At 42.8% G+C, this 17647-nt stretch overlaps 1 protein-coding gene across 2 annotated transcripts in view; it reads right to left on the reverse strand.

Annotated features, from left to right (window-relative positions):
- YTHDC2 (YTH N6-methyladenosine RNA binding protein C2) overlaps nucleotides 1–17647 on the reverse strand; it is a 235940-nt gene that overhangs the window by 104956 nt on the left and 113337 nt on the right. For both annotated transcript variants that reach the window (XM_086323296.1, XM_086323298.1), the window contains one exon: nucleotides 14087–14196. The gene's annotated coding sequence lies outside the window, so the exon portion shown is untranslated. Of the gene's footprint in view, nucleotides 1–14086; nucleotides 14197–17647 lie in introns of those variants that run through there.

Below are 17647 nucleotides of genomic sequence, written 5' to 3' on the forward strand. Positions count from 1 at the left end.
CTTCTGGGAACAAAGTAAGATAGCCTCCTGAGAGTACAGCTAAAATGCCAGCTTGAGGGTGATACTTTATGAGCATGGTGGACCACCCTCCAGGATACAGGACATATCTTGAATCAAAGACTTCATTTAGTGCTGCATCCTTATTAGGAAGACTAAAAAGATCTAGCAGCCAAGGGGCAGAAGCCAAAGTGACCACACTTACCTTGACTTCCGTGACCCATTTGAGAAATGGGTGCCTCCTGTTCATAAGGCTCTTGGCTTTGCAGGGTTAGAAATCTTGAACTTCAGTGCAAGAACTCTTCCACCAAGGGAAACAGATATCAGCAGGAAAGAAGAGAAGTCACCATCTAGGCTAAAGTAATTGATCCCAGTTATTCAGAAGAGGCAGGGCCACAAGTATACACCAGGGGCAAAGAATATGTTGAGTGATTCATGTGGGCACCACTTTCATACTCCCTTGTTCACTTGTAACATTAAATGAACAAGAGCTTTGATCAAAAAACAGAATCTACATTGTGCCATGAGGTGAGCCAGGGGTCTAGACTTGCTAGTGGGGAGGGAGAAGATGAATGTCAGCTGGGATCTGCAGCAGTGGTCAGAACTGTGCTTTTTCCCACCACGTATTCTGAAACTCTCCCAGACAGAAAGACTCACCAGAATCCAAGAGGAGCTGTTCCCGAAACAGTTGTGAAGAAGTGAATCCAAATGGCTCAAAGACTGACCTTTGATGAACTTGGAGATACACCATACAGTTCTTCCTTCAAGAAAGGAGCTTGTTGCCCCAGCTTCTAAGAGTGCTGTCAGCAGACAACCCTGAGCGATCAGCCTGTCGGGAACCAACTCTGCTGCAGAGAATTCACCCAGGTCACAATCTTCCAATCCTTCCAACAGGTTGGATACAATGGGATGATTGAGACAAAGGTAGAAAGACATAGCCATTTCATCTTAGTAAAGATAAGCTGATGGATCATGTGGTAAGCAGAATGATGGCCCTCAAGATATCCACAAACTAATCCCCAGAACCTGTGAATATGTCATGGACATGGTACTGGGGCTCATAGAAGATGGGAAATGAGGGGCAGAGGGAGGCAAGGATTCTAGGGGTTTTGGCTTGGAAGACTAAGTAAATGATGGACATGGTAAGAGGAGCCGCCCGTGAAGAAAGAGAATAAATTCAGTTTTAGATGTTTGTGTATTCAAGTGCAGATGTGAAGCTATCCAGTGGGAGGCTAGATATATAGATCTACAACTCCACTGAAAGATATGAGTTGCTCATATAAGATCTGGGGAGTATTCGTATATGAAGATACCCAGGGATAATGGGGAAAGAGATCAGAAGGAAGTAGAAAAGAGGATCCTGGGAAGCACCAACGTTAAAGAGAAAGGCAAAGCAAAAGGAAGAGCTGGAAACCAGGAGAGAAATGTTTTCAAGTTCTGGGATGAAATGATTTTAAGAAAGGGGTGGTTGCCTATTGTGAAAGGAATGGTTCTCATTTCGACGAGAAACCGAAACAGCTTTGGAAATTTACCACAGATCATAGAGTAGAATACTGGGGAAGCCCATTTGTCTCATGTTTTATTCAACTCAGTACACGTTCTTTAGACCACTCCTCTGTTCCTAACAGTGTATTGAGAAAAATATAATCTAGATACAGTTTGTGCTTGAGAAGCTTAAGATCAAAAAGCAGACCCTGAAATCAAATATAAAAATGACTGCAAGAAAAGCCAGATATGCTGCACTGAATTCTTCAATTTTCCTATGAGTATTTATATTTTTTAAATAGAGACTTTGCCTCTGTTATGTAAAAAATGTGACCAATGAATGGAAAAAATTAGGCTCTGCAATGTCATTTTCTAAAAAAGCGGTTATTTTGGAGTTATATAGATACCGTCATTATATATTCCTATTTGAGATTATACCACAGTTTGATTTGTCACTTCATTATATAGTAGCAGATCTTGCCAACATTTAAATGCTTCCTAATTATATTTATTAAAAAGTTATACATCATGTTACAATTTTGTAAAGGGGCTTTGAAAAATTCTATAAATCAGTCTGTTTCTGCAGAGCCTATTTCTCTAGTACTTAGATTTATCACATTCCTACATTGTACAATGAAGAGCATTCAAACAGAAATCAAAGAACCCCATTTTAACTCAATTACCTATTTGAAGAAATTTCTGAGAACATTTATCAATATTAGTGTAGTGGGGAAGGACTGTCAAATCATGGAAACTGGTTTTTCAGTCCCAATTCAATCATTACTATTTGGGCAAGACACTCAACTGCACTGACTCTAAGTGTCTTTATCTATAAATGGTAATCATAGTAGGGTTTCCCTGGTGGTTCAGACAGTAAAGAATCCACCTGCAATGCAAGAGACCTGGGTTCGACCCCTGGGTTGGGAAGATCCCCTGGAGAAGGGCATGGCAACCCACTCCTTTATTCTTGCCTGGATAATCCTCATGGACAGAGGAGCCTGGAGGGCAACAGTTCATGGGGTTGCAAAGAGTCAGACACAGCTAAGCACACATATACACACAATCACAGTAGGATTGTATTCAGGCTGTAACAAGGTATAAAATGCACTATATCAGATATGTATGTAGAATTTCTTTAAAAACTCTAAATCCCTTTACAAATATTTATCATGTTATCATTATTATTTCCTTGAGAGAAAGGCTAATGTGAAAAAAAGTTCAAATATGAAATATACTTGAGGCTTATAGATGCATATTTACATAAGTTTAAAAGGTGGCTAGAATCATTGCCAAGTTGTAGACAGAATCACCAAATAATCAGTCCCTTATGGTAGTACATGGAATCAGAGAGAGTCATTTAGGGCATTTTGCTGATGTTAATGACCACATATCACACTTGGGCACTTGTCATTCATGGTGGATGAAAGAAATCAACTGATACCTAAATCAATTGATTACATAACTGAGATTTTAGAGTTTCTAAAAGCACTTCATACATAGGAGTACATGAATATATGTGATATATATATGAATATTTATCCTAGCTTAGATAGATAGATCAGAGAAGGCAATGGCACCCCACTCAAGTATTCTTGCCTGGAAAATCCCATGGACGGAAGAGCCTGGTGGGCTGCAGTCCACGGGGTCGCAAACAGTCAGACACAACTGAGCGACTTCACTTTCACTTTTCACTTTCCTGCATTGGAGAAGGAAATGGTAACCCACTCCAGTGTTCTTGCCTGGAGAATCCCAGGGACGGGGGAGCCTGGTGGGCTGCGGTCTATGGGGTCACACAGAGTCGGACATGACTGAAGCGACTTAGCAGCAGCAGTGGCAGATAGATAGATAGAAGTAAGATAGAGATAATATATATTCATATAGCATAGCTACCTCAAGTTTCATCAATATTTTTATGAAATCTTTTTATTTAAGAAAGATAGAAATTGAAGACATAGAGTTTTGAACAAGAGAATAAATCTTGAATAATTTTAAATATGTAAGACAATATAAGATAACATATTTACCATAGAATCTTTGAATCTTAGAGTTGGAAGGGATCCTAGATTTTGTATATTCATGCCACACACTAGATTCCTTATCAGTGCTTTTCTGGCCTCTGCTAGCCCAGGAATACAAGAGTAAAGATTCTGCAAGGTACATCATTCTTTTTTTAAAAAAAGTTTTCCTTTTCTACTTTTAAACAAGACTATTTTAAGAAAATTCTTCTTTATACTGAAATGAGATATCACTCAATACTCTTAAAAGTTTTTGTTGACATTTTATAGGGCAAGAATATCATTCATTCACTGAATATTAACTGCCAGTTACCAGCTGGCATTCATACAAGTAGAGCCCACTCATAAGCCAAGGGTACAGCCAAGTTAGAGATAGGAGTAACTCAATTATAATTGATTTCTTCCAACATCAAACCCCTTACCTCATTGCAAAACTCCTTTCTCTACAACAAATTTATTTGCCTCTCCTGAAATACTTCCCTCAGTTGATTTTAGAATTGAGTCATTATCACATTTTACTGTTACTTCTCCAAACCAAATTTTGAGGTGAAAGGGGGTATCCAGAGTGTAGCAGGCAAACAAAGCAATTCTTACCTTTTCCCTTCTAGATTTTCTCTAGCTCTATATACAACAAAAAGTAAAATGGATAAGCCTGCGGTAATTTTACTTGTCCCTCAAGACATAGTGCTCTGAAAATTTAGGAAGTATATCTTCTGTTTGTTTTCAGTCCATGTTACCAGAAGGCTATCTGACCAATCAGAAGTTCACCCAACCAGTCAGAAAAAAATTCTACAATTTTAGGGGCCAAGGAGGAGAACCACTCAAGAGCAGAGGGAAGAGGAAGGAGGTAGGATTTTCAGCAGACAACAGTTCTGCACAAACTAGCTATGAGATGCTTCTTGCTTCAGTCTTCTCATCCGTTAAGGGTGGTAAGTAATATGGAATATTTCAAGTGCCTTACAGTTTTAAAAAATCTATTATTTCAACTCTTATTTGAATATAATTAAATAAATTTGGGAAAAAGTGCACTTTTAACATTCCAAGTTACGGCAAAGCTTATTAAGAACTTTCCAGCTTGTTAATATCTTGGAGCAGATTTCTTGACACACATTCAAACTAGATATTACTGGAGAGTGTCATCAAGTGGACATGACTGTGTTGACCTGTAAACTGAACCCAGGCAAATGGAGGCTTCCCATCTCTTTCCCTTCCTTGGAATGTACATTCTGCCCACCCACCATTCCCACAACTGGAGCCATTTTCAAGCACGAAGCCCCGAGAGATTATGTGGAAGGTATATGTGACTGGAAGGCCTCCAGGTTGGGAAGGCCACTAGTCTTACAGGCGCCCAAGACCAACCTCTTCTGTAAGTTTCCTTGCCTACGAAAACTGCCATCACCAATCTGGGGTAGTCTGCCTCTTTTTTCATTCTTCCTTTGTGCTTTTGAGACCGGCTTCTCTCACTCAGCATAATGCTTTCAAAATTTTTCCAAGTTTTTCAATACCAATAGTTATATTTTTTCCCTTTTGACTTTTTAGTTGTGTTCCATTTATGGATATACCACAATTTGCTTATGCCTTCATTCATAGAAGGATATGGGATATTTCCAGCTGCTAGTTATTACAAACAAATCTACTGTGAACACTTGTATAGAGGCTTTTGTGAGAACAATGTAAGTATTCACTTCTCTAGGGTAAATACTCAGGAGTGGAGTTTCGGGGTCAGTGCTTAGCGTCTGTTTAACTTCATACAAAATCACAAAACCATTTTTCAGAATGGCTATACCGTTTTGCATTCTTATCAGCGATGTATGAGAGTGCCAGGTGCTTCTCAGCACTTTTTCTTTCAACCACTCTCATGGGGGATATTGATATCTAACTGATGTTTGTATCAGCGTTTGCCTAATGGTAATGATGTTTTTCGTGTGTTTACATATGCTATTCTTCTATCTTCTCTGGGAAAGATTCTGTTCAAGTCTTTTGCCCACTTTTTAATGGGTTGTTTGCTATTGTTGAGTTTTGATCTTTTTAAAAATATATCCTGAACACATGACGTTTGTCAGAAAAGTGATTTGCAAACATTTTCTCCCCATTTACAGCTTGTCTCTTTATTTTCTTGGTGGTATCTTAAGCCAAGCAAATGTTTTAATTGCTGAGGTCCAAACTACCAATTTTTTCTTTTACAGAGCCTATGTTGGTGACATTTTTAAGAACCCTTTGTCCAACCCTAGGTCATAAAAGTTTTCCCAAGAAAATAATTTTAAAGAAAGAAAATGCTATATGCCTAAGGACGTTCTTTATGGCACTATTAGTAAATGGTGAGAAACTGGAAATAATATCATGGTGCCATCATAGAATAATGGATACATAAACTATGAGCCTGTCATACTACAGCCATAAAAAATATTTATGGAGAGTATATAATAACACTACAGGGAAACAATTATGACTTTTAAAGTCAGATACAAATGCTGTGTGCCATATGCCACAATTATAGGAAAACAAAATATTGCATAGAAAAAGAGATTAAAGAAATATGTCTAAAAATATTATCAAAGGCTACAGTGATTCTGGGTAACTTTTTCAGTTCTGTCTACTTTTCTATATTTGTTTTTCTAGGTAGGTTTATAAAATAAACCAAATAATATAATTTTATGCTTAATAATCCATTCTTGACATTTTGTCTCTGTTGTGAGACCAAGTACTGTCCAATATCGGACTTGACTGCTCTGTCCTGGAGGGCTGCCCGGCTGACCGGGGGCTAGACACCTGCACAGAAAGCTCTTCCTGCCCGGTTGGACTAGATGGGGGCTTCCCCAGATCTGGGGCAGGGGTGTGTGGGGGTTGGGCACGAGCAGGAGAACATGTGATAACACCTTGAGACAGTGGTTGTAGTTCCCTGCCAGCAAATCCCGTTCTCATTCTCTCCAGTCCACTGTCTCAATTGGCTATAAGCCAAGAGCTCTAGAAAGAGTCAAGATTTTTTATGGATCAAAATGCTCCAGTTACTCTTGAGCTCCCTCTGTGTGGCAGAACCTGTGTCCTGGAACGCTGAGAGGACGAAGGCGCAGCCCTGTCGGACCTTATCATCCAACGGTTCCCACCACCACCCCACACGGGCAAGCCCCCTCGTCACTGCTGCACCTAAATGAGCTTTTCTTGGCTGGAGACGGGCGGCAGTTTTCAAAATTACCTCTCACTTAATATCTCCCCAAGTAGCCACACCATTTGCCTGTCTTGGTCTCCTGTCCTGAGCTGTAAAATTGTGTTGTGCTTTGCTTCTTAAACACAGGTACCGGATTTCACACCGGGGCGTTGATGGCTCCAGAGGAGACAGGTAATCACCGTGCTGTTCTCTAGCAGGAAGTCCCAGGTGGGTCAGGAGCACAACCCACAGGCTTTGTGGGCCCGTTTATCCTGACTGCCCCCTTTCCACGTGGCAATCTAAGCAAACTGAAAAGCCTCCATCCACCAGGCCTGACAAAGGTAATTTGCTCTGAGTTCACCTTAAAATCCTTAAGAGTCTCTTGAATATTGAGCCACCTACAGGTAGGGGAAACAAAGTGGGAAGGAACGGAATCCCTATTTTGAGCCAACAGGCAAACAAGCCTGTCACAATAGGTTACAAAGCGACAGCCCTCCCACCAGAGGGAGGCGCTCTTCGACACGACCTGTCTCCACCTTGGCCCCTTTGACCTCAGATAGGGCAGTGCTAATAAAAAAGAGAGAGGCTCATTAGCTTTCTTTCCCATTCATGCTTGTTTTGAAAACATTACATGCCTTGCAGATTACATGATAATTATACTTAAGGGCTGCCAAGCCGCTTCAGGAATAATTATCGTATGATTTGCAGGTTTTAGAGCTCATGGTAACACTTCAGTGCTGGGAGCCTTCTTTAGTCATTCATGGCAATTACCCTACTTTCACAGTCTTAGATTGTTCCTCGAGCCTGATGAGAAGTCAGGGAGGCTAATTGTTCACAGAAGACTGGGAGACTGGGGGGCGTGCAGGGCCACGGTGGTCCTGACTGGAGGGCCAATCAAATCAGAGCCTTTTACAGGAGCTACGTGAAGGCCAAGTATTAATAAAAACAGAAACCTGCTCAGGGACCTTTCTTGTAATAGACTCAAAAGGGCCTGCTCCTCCCTCATTCTTCATAGGAGCATCGAAAGGTGATTAAAACTAGCAAGTCAGTCATTTTCACCACTCATCTGAAATGCTTCGTGATAAGGTTTTAACAATGACCGCCTAAGTGGTAAAGGCCTTGGAGAATTTTGCCTTCTCAGCAGGTGGAGTTTCAGCAGGTCAGCGGTCTCCCCTGTGAACCCCTTTTGTCCTTCGGCTCTGTGGACACCATCCTCGCCACCCGGACCCTCCCCACCCGCACCCACTGCTATTTCTGCTGCTGCTGCTGCTGCTAAGTCGCTTCAGTCGTGTCCGACTCTGTGCGACCCCATAGACGGCAGCCCACCAGGCTTCCCCGTCCCTGGGATTCTCCAGGCAAGAACACTGGAGTGGGTTGCCATTTCCTTCTCCAATGCATGAAAGTGAAAAGTGAAAGTGAAGTCACTAAGTCGTGTCCAACTCTAGCAACCTCATGGACTGCAGCCTACCAGGCTCCTCCGTCCATGGGATTTTCTAGGCAAAAGTACTGGAGTGGGGTGCCATTGCCTTCTGCGTGCTTCAGTCTAGGAGGCTCTAATAGAATTGAGAAGGCTAACACTGGTAGCTCAGCTGGTAAAGAATCCTCCTGCAATGCAGGAGACCCCAGTTGGATTCCTGGGTTGTGAAGATCCCCTGGAGAAGAGATAGGCTACCCACTCCACTGTTCTTGAACTTCCCTGGGGGCTCAGACCATAAAGAATTCGCCTGCAATGCGGGAGACCCCGGTTCGGTCCCTGGGTTGGGAGGATTCCTTGGAGGAAGGCATGGCAAACCCACTCCAGTATTCTTTCCTGAAGAATCCCATGGACAGAAGAGCCTGGCGGACTACAGTCCATGGGGTCACAAGGAGTCGGACACGACTAAATGACTAAGCATAGCACAACAGAATTGAGAAATGCACCAGTTAAACCACAGCAAGGAGATAGAGGAGAGATCAGTGCTGGATGAGACTTGGTCTGTGAGACTTTACAGGAAACATTGGGAATCCTCACAATTGTGCCTTGTGTAGGGTGGCAGGATGGGTGGATAATCCCGTCCCTCTCAAGATAATGAGATTCCCACAAGAGGGCGCCCTTGCAAAAGAAAGTCCTCATCCATTCACATCCTTTGTGCCTGACACCAGCAAACAGAGGAAAAGAGGACCCTCAGAGAAGCCCCGCAGTAAGACAGACATCCCCTGATGAAGACAGAAATTCCCTGACCCCTTTAAATTCCTGCGCAACTGAAGCACAGGTGTTCTGCTGCTGCTAAGTTGCTTCAGTCGTGTCCGATTCTGTGCGACCCCATAGACGGCAGCCCACCAGGCTCCCCCGTCCCTGGGATTCTCCAGGCAAGAACACTGGAGCGGGTTGCCATTTCCTTCTCCAAGATCCCCCAAAAAACAGATTCCTATTACCACCTCAGACTCTTGAGTGTCCCTTGGACAGCAAGATCAAACCAGTTAATCCTACAAGAAATCAATCCTGAATATTCATTGGTAGGACTGATGCTGAAGCTGAAACTCCAATACTTTGGCCACCTGATGCGAAGAGTTGACTCATTGGAAAAGACCCTGATGCTGGGAAAGACTGAAGGCAGGAGGAGAAGGGGACGACAGAGGATGAGATGGTTGGATGGCATCACCGACTCTATGGACATGAGTCTGAGCAAGCTCCGGAAGTTGATGATGGACAGGGAGGCCTGGTGTGCTGCAGTCTACGGGTTGCAAAGAGTTGGACGAGACTGAGCGACTGAACAACAACAACAAATTATCACGTTAGGGCTCTACTTTCTTATCACATCCCTCTTCAGGAGGCTCATGCTATAGTAGCACTAATTAAATTTGTACTTGTCCTCTAAGCAATGAGCTGCCTGCCTTCGGCATCTAGAAGGATCCAAGATGGACCTTGTGGCTTCTTTCAGTTTCACAGCACACACATCAGTATTGCTACGAGACCAAGAGATTGCGTCTTATTTGCAGTGACACACCATAGTCATGTAGGCAGCTCTAGAAATAAGCGTGTCACCTTTAAGTCACTTGATTTCTTAGTGATATTATCTTGGAATTCCAGGCCATTTCCTCAGGAAGTGCTATTAGCAGTACAGGATGTAGAATTTAGTCTAATGAGCAGACAACAATACGGGTGTTTTAAGCCCAGGCTACATCTTGGCTGACTGCTTAAATTAAAAAGAATAAATAGACCCTATTTTTTCTTGCCTAAGGACCCCTCAATGGAAAGGCTGTCCCCTGCCCCCACAGGTGATGACATAGAAATATACAGCAGGTAGTGAATATCATCTGACCTGGCTCCTCACTTGCCCAGACCTTTTCCCAGGCTCTAGGAGGGTCCTAGCAATTTTGTATCATAATTCTGTTGTTTTTTTTTTTCTTAAATGTGGCTTCCCCAATTATATAAACTTCAGGCTGTCCCCACAAAACCTTGATTCCCAGGTGTTGTTTATTGAAGCCATATCTAGGTCCATCCTTCCAGTGGCAGAACACCTGTCCGTCGCTGCTAGATTGACCACGTCTGGGACAATAGCAATTGTTTCAAGTCACAAGCATTTCCACCAGCTTTTCTCTCCTGGTTTTTCTTTAAGGGACTATTGTATCAAAGAAAAGGAAGGAAGTGACTAAGAAAAGGAAGTTATGCCTAAGTCATTGGAAAAGTATATTTGTCAAATGACACAATCTTTTCCCAAAGTTGAAGTTTCAGGTGAAGCTAAGGACAGTGTGAACTGAGACATGAATCTTTGAGGAATTGAACTCCTTTTCTGCCCGTTCCTACTTTTCTACCTATGGACTGTCCTTTGAACTTTTGCAGTTTTTCCCAGGATCCCTTCTATATTCCCCAACACACTTAATTCATGGTCTGTCTACCTCTCTGTTTCTTTCCCTCTGCCCCCCAAAGATATGTGTGATTTGTAATAGATGGCTTCATTTCCATCTTCAGCTTGTGGGATATCTGTGATGGCTGCAGACATATTACTTCTGTTTTCCTGGAGCCATTCCCATCCCTGCCTGTCTTAGCTCCCTTCCACATGATTTTATTCTGTCATTCCCCTCAACTGCATCAGCTAGCAAGGCTAATGGAGACAGTGAACTCAGCCTGTTTTTCTGTCCATCTCTGCCATGGGAAATCATTTCCAGTGCTGTTGACTCTTTGCAGTGGAGATGCAGGAAAGAATCTTATTTTGTGATCCCAAGCCCACAGTGGCAGAGACTTACTGTAAAACTTCCAGCTTCAGACAAAGAGGGGAAAGAGTGCAGGGCACATATAAAATAATGGAGTGCACACATATTTTAACATGTCTTGGGCTTTCACAGTAACTGATAGGCACCTGGATGTAAGACCCAGTCTCCAACTCTTTCTACAGGTTGGATATGTGTTTGTGAGGGAGCCCCCCTTTTTTTCTCTGACATTCAGTTAAGCTAAAAGCAAAACCTGCCATCTGTACTGCCTCTGATACAGTAGATTGCTAAAAGCTGTTCCTTGTCAGACCTCTTCTTACAGCCTTGGTGGGGAGACACATACACATATGACCCCTCTCTCATCCACACATGAAACACACAGATTTCTTCAAGGTCATAGGTCTGCTATAAAACCATCAGGCTAAATACAAAATTCTTTCTAATGGCTGACTCGCTTTCCACGGCCACAGCAGAAGGGAAGGTCTTCATTTCACTTCCAGGTATTCTGGGGTGTGTGTGTGTGTGTGTGTGTGTGTGTGTGGTTTTTGCTGCTGCGGGCACAAACTCTCTCTAGTCCTCAAAGGTGTTCCACATTTTTCATTAACACTTGCATTTAAGCAGCTCATTCTAATTCTTTCCGTTGTTCCTGTTCTGCGTGAACTATCTGCTGGCAGTTGCCATGCCAACCCCAAATCCTGGGGTCCTACTGCTAGATCACAAGCTGCCATTAGCATATTTTTAATAGCACCTGATTGCCCTCCAAAGACCTTCCAGTAGCTGAACGCCATTAGCTCAGAGAGTCATGAGATTTGACTGCATATTTACAGACTGGATCAGGGAGAGAACACAGTCAAAGCTGCATAGCCTGTTTCCAGGCTTAATTTCCGCAAGTGCCAGGTTGGTGCCCTGGGTCTCATTCACAGGGAAGATCCTCAGAATTGTGTGGCCCATGGAGGGATGAGTTCTTGCTTCCTGGAGCTGACTTACCATAATGTGGATGACAACATGACTGTCAAGCTGGTAAAAGATGTCTCTCACTTGTACTGAAAAATAAGCCACTCTCCATTCTGTAGGGACCTGGGCAGGGGTGGTAATGCTAACACCTTGCTCTTTCTAATTTATACCAAACTGATGGAACAGGCAACGTTGATCATAAATCAGTTTCTCTTAAGAAAAGAATTAGGGAGGGAAGAGTGAATGAGAAGTGTTTCATAACTGAGAGAGTTAAGACAGATTATTTCAAAATATGTAGTTAAGAGCTTTTGAAATTAAGTTGCTTTGAAGTTCTGAAGACTCTCAGCAGCCAATGAGCTAAGTAAAAGAAGGTTGATACCTGAAGTGAAGACAAGAGGAAGTTTAAAGTGGCTACTAAAATCTGAAGAAATCAAAAAGAGTTAGGTGAAACTGCAGGTAAAAACAATTTCGTGACGAGGGACCTTGCAAACTCAGATGCTTAGGAGCCAAGACAGATAAGGCAAATGAAGTGAGGTGCTTGGAGGATGATGGAAGGCAGAGGGCCCTTAGCTTCAGTGCTGTGGAAACACGAAGGACATAAGGACTGGAGCCACCAAAGGGCTGACTCCATCCAGAATGAGTGTTCCTCCTACAGGGAGTCAGGAGACCCCAGTGCTGGCAAATCTTCAGAGAACTGAAGAAAAGCTAGAAATATATATATATATATACACACACACACACACACACACAGACAGAGAAAGAGAGAGAGGAAAATTCCCAGTTTTTAATATTGAGCATATAATAATTTGACTTTACTAAAACATTGGACCACCCAACACTATGTAGGGCAAAAAAAAAAAAAAAAAAAACCTGACTTCTTGTGTTGAATATGCTCCATGAGCTGCCAATTTGTAACCTATTCTAAAAGGAAGCTATGCTTAATCCTAGAACTAAGATTCCTAACTAAGGAACTGTATTGTTATAGAAAGCATGTGTGTGTTGATCTGTATCCCCAGGTAAATTTTCATGAGCCTTAGTATTTGGTTCATATAATTAACCAATGCTAGAAGAGTGGGAAGAACAATGAGCAGTGCAGGAGCTCAAAAGACAAAACAAAACGTGGTTGTCTGGTACCATCACAGAAGGCTTCAAGAAAGAGGCAGGACCTTCTGTGTCTTTCAAGGATGGTTGAATTTGGAAAAACAGAGATGAGGGGAACTTCCTTGGGTAGAAGGTACAGTGGGAACCACAAGTCCAAAAGAAGAAATTATAAGATGCTTTACTCTCTGCTGAGCAGACTGGAACATCATAGAGGCAATGCTGGGTTAAAATATAAATAGTAACTCAAAACAAAGAGGAACTTCCCTGGCAACCCAGTGGTTAAAACTCCATGCTTCCAATGCAAGGGATGCAGGTTCAATCCCGGGTTGGGGAACTAAGAGCCCACACGCCACGTGGTGTGGCCAATGAATAAATAGCATTACTGCTCACTTGCAGTCCTTAAATTCACATATTAGGTCTGAGAGGCACAGAAAACAGAATTTATCTTGGGGAATGCAGACACAGGTATTTGCATATGTCTACCTGAAAAGCTGACAATCTGAACGGCATTGCCTTAGTACTCACAGCATTTACTTAAATTATGTTCAGGTGGATACATTTTCAATTTTCTCCAGAAGACTTGTGTTTCTTCCTTTTTTTTTTTTTACTACCACTATATACTGACACTGTATTAATAGATCCCAAGCCTAATTTGTAAGCCTGGGATCACAAGCCTGGATTTTCTTCAAGGACTTAAAAAGTTTACTTGTCCATTGAGGTCAATTCTTTGATACTTGCCACCTGTGGTTCTCAAAGAGCTTGGTGGTTTCAACATTAATTTGGCTAGTTAATAGACTAAATATTTTGATAGTCTCTCTGTTGATGGAGAATGTGGGGCTTTTAAATACAAAGACTCTGGCTTTCTAGTATAATTTGATTACACATGTGTTTGTGTAGAACTGCTTCCTACAATCCTCCCAGGCAGCCAGATGTGGGAGGAACGATGGAATTAGCTCATCTCCAATCGGGGCTGCTCTGAACAAGAGTCTGCAAGAGTGGGAGGGGGGCCTGGAAGGGTACCAAGAGGCACATACATAGGACTATCTGGAGGAAGAAAGTTGATTACAAGTCCAGTTAAGTCAAGTCAAAAGAATAATACGTCAAAAAGTTCATCAGGATGGAGAGGGACATGAGCCAAAGGATCAAAGTAAGGGTCAGAAACAGGATGATTGGAAACAAAGCCAACGCAGGAACTCACCCTGGGAAAGCTGAGACAATGCTCTGGCGTATCTCAGGCACAGATGGGTGAGCCCAGCTGGACAGGACCCTTGTTATGACAGTTTCAGAGCCTGGACGGATCCTCAGAACCTGGTGGGAAGAAAACAATGCTGAGAGACAAGTTTGCAAGCACTAGATTTGGAGCACTGTTTTCCTAGCCTGTCAAACGAGAGATTTGTGCCGACTGTCTCTAATGCCCACGTGAACGACGGTGTTCTCTGACACCATCTGGCTAAAGCACCATTAGGCTCCAGCCTCTCCTGGGACCAGCCAGTCCTCCCTGAACCTTTGCAAACTTATCTGAAGTGAATATGTGGCTCCCAGCACTTATCCACTTGCCAGTAATATCTGAGGAGAGCAAACAGCCAGAGCAGAGCCCCAGAACACTGACCCCTCCTCGAAAAGGGAAGCCACCTTTGTTAGCACCTCCTGCGGGAAGGAAACGCCTGTAGAGACTTCCTTTCCATATATCCCAAGATCAGGGCCAAAAATCTGGGGAAATGCTTGCGATGGGTATGTGCCGCCTATAAATTCAAGTACACTGATGAAGCTGAAAGAAAGCAAGAACGTGCATGCCAAGTTTGCCTGTGGTCACAGAAGTGAGGTTTTGCTGTTTCCTGAAGATAGGAGCTGGAAGTCTCTTGGGGAAAGCTGCCCGAGTGCACACATCTCACCCTTGGCCTACTTGTTTATCTTGAGACCACTGAAGCATTCAGTCTAGACCGTACAGTATTTCTACATCTCCTGTTATTTCTTTCCCAAGCATCTGGTTTTTCTCAGGCCCCACGTGACTCACACTTCCTGGCCTTGTGCTGGGACCCAAGAACCTCTGCAGAATGTCCTTGCTGTGCCTGGGTCACTGCAAACATCTGCTGGGGTACAGGCTCTGTCCGTAAGGTGACCTGTCAAATGGTACAGATTTGAGTTTTATTTCTGGACAGCGAGTTTGGGGCCTTGGACTAGGACTTTCTCCTGGACTTCAGAACTTGGGAAAGCAAGCAGCCAGGGAGCTCCTGCCCTGGGACTCTTTGCCTCCGTCCTGGCATCTGGGAACTTCTGAGGAAGGAGCCCTGAAACTCCTCAGGAGGCCCCAGTTCCTGTACAAATTGGCTTTCACATCTTTTGTGTCCATTGTGTTACGGTCTTTGTTATTCTGGTTTTTCTTCACTTCTGCAGTCCTTAAGAACCCACCCATCAAGCAAGGGTTCCTTGAGTAGCTGCAACATAGCTGTGCTAAGCTAACTGCTTTGGTGAAGGCTTCTGATCTCAAGAAGCTTATCACTGAGGTGAGATAATAAATAATTCATATCAAGGAACACTGAGTAACACAGGCTGTGTATCACAAAGGTCTTCTTGTGAGTGGCAGACAAGTTCTGTGAAAATAGAGGCTAAAGGGAGAACAGTGGATGTTTCTGAGTGGAAACAGATTTGTCACAGGCTGTCTAGAATTAGTAGAAATTGAATGGTGGATAGCTACTAAGGCTTTCACACAAGGAAAATTATCTGATTTTATTCAGATAGGTAGAAACAGTGAATTAAGTAAAGCCTAGGACAACAGACCAGATTGGATTGATTTATCATGTTGTTTCATCATCATGTCTTACCTTTTTATATGATGCAAGATACAGAATTTGATTTCTATTTGATACAGATTCAGATAATCTCTAGGCATGTACTTACCTCTCCCTTTGGGTTTAAGGATGACACTCCAAGTTCTCATAAACTTTGGCCAAAACACCATATGCTCTTTCAGTTTCACACCATTTTCTTTCAACACATAATTTTGTGTTATTGTGCTGGACACTGTCTATTTGGGATCAGATCCATTTCTGTCCCAGGCTTTGCCCAGTCCTTGACCTCCCACTTTCATATAACATTTGCTTCTCTTGTCCTATGAATGGTCAAGATAAGCTCAAATTTGTAAATATTTATAAATATTTCTGAATATGTAACTCATATTAATCTTAGACTTCAGAAAGTCCTGATGTCCTTGGATTAGCTGTTCTACCACAGACAGTAAGTAGCCAATAAGTGACACCCAAAGGAGGTATATGTCCCAGCAGCCTCAGGAGACACTGAGGCCAGAAGGAGGCTGGTCTGCTGACTCCACAGTGGAGTCCCTGCCGAGGGCTTGATGCCACCTCACCGGTGAAGACAGGTACCAGGAAAGACAGCCATGATGGGAGCTATGTGAACATTTGGAACCAGAGAAAGCCTCATATGGGTACTGATGTGCTAGATCAGAACTGCAAGGGCTGGCCCGGCAAGTCACAGGGAGTTGCAGCCTGCAGAGAGTACACCCAAAGCTTTGCACTTGGACAGCCTGCCTTTAACACATCTTCTGAGCTCTACCTGATGGCTCCCAGTTACAATCAAATCTTTATCTCACATAAGTTTGGACGGTAGAGCACTAATGTAAGAGGAATTATGTAGATAAGGTTGCTATAGCTTCAACATACCCAATGAGGCTGTTTCCAAAACTATAGAGGGTTTATAGGAAGATATTTGGAACTCCATTGGAGAGAGTGGAGCAGGATTTGGAGTATGTAGAAGAACCAGAAATTCTGGCCAACAAGTGAGCAGTTTTGTCTCTCACAAGCAAGACAAGTCACACTGGTATCATTTGTCCTTTGGCTGCCTTAGAAAACACTCTTAAAAAGTGAGCACCTGAATTATTGGGACGTTTCTGGTACCTTTGTTTTCACAGAAGAGGAAGCATTGTCCCATGATCAGTGAATACAAAGGGCATTGGGTAAAATTTAAAAATGCTGAACCTGATCCTGGCTGTGAGATATAAACATTCTTTCAGTGTATACCCTGTTCTATTGCATTAAATGCTTTGTAAGGTTTAGAACAAGTGCACCTCTGAAGTGAGACATGTGCACGGTTGAGCATCCTTCTGAGATGTAGCCTAGAGACTGGAAGTCTTTGCAAGAAAGCTGTAGATTAGAGTTCTGACTGGATGAGTAATACTACCTTCATTCATTTGCCAGCAACACTGCCAGGGAATAGTTAAGAACGTAAGAAAAAAGTACACTTAATTAACCACATCAACAAATTTATTTTGAGTCCTGATACATGGTGAGGACTGTGATGGGCACTAAAGATATGGGGATAAATGGCCCTTGCCCTCAAGGGCTTAAAGACTAATGGAGTGGAGAGATAATTCACACATGTGCTTGTTTTGATAGATATTTTGATATATATGGGACTAGATGGAAACACAAGAGGACATTTGAGTGGACAGCATGTGGGAGTGATCGCATCATAGGATCACCCATTTCTTCTTAAACCCAAGAAGAAATGTCTTTCATCACCTTCCTTCTCTGTCCTCTAGGGTAGAGACTGGCAAACCATGACATGCAGACACTCTGGCCCACTTCTGCTGTTTGGAAGTAAAGGTTTATAGGAACACAGCTATATATATCTGTGTACATGTTGTCTATGGAGGCTTTAGTGCTACGGTGGCTGACATGAGTAGTTTCAACAGAGATTAGAATCCTGGTTAGAGAAAAAGTCTGCCAACCTCTGCATCAGGGTA

This window comes from Bos grunniens, chromosome 10 (assembly GCF_055505025.1).
Source record: "Bos grunniens cultivar Pamir isolate PY7600 chromosome 10, Bosgru_T2T1.0, whole genome shotgun sequence".
In the NCBI taxonomy this organism is placed as follows: Eukaryota; Metazoa; Chordata; class Mammalia; order Artiodactyla; family Bovidae; genus Bos; species Bos grunniens.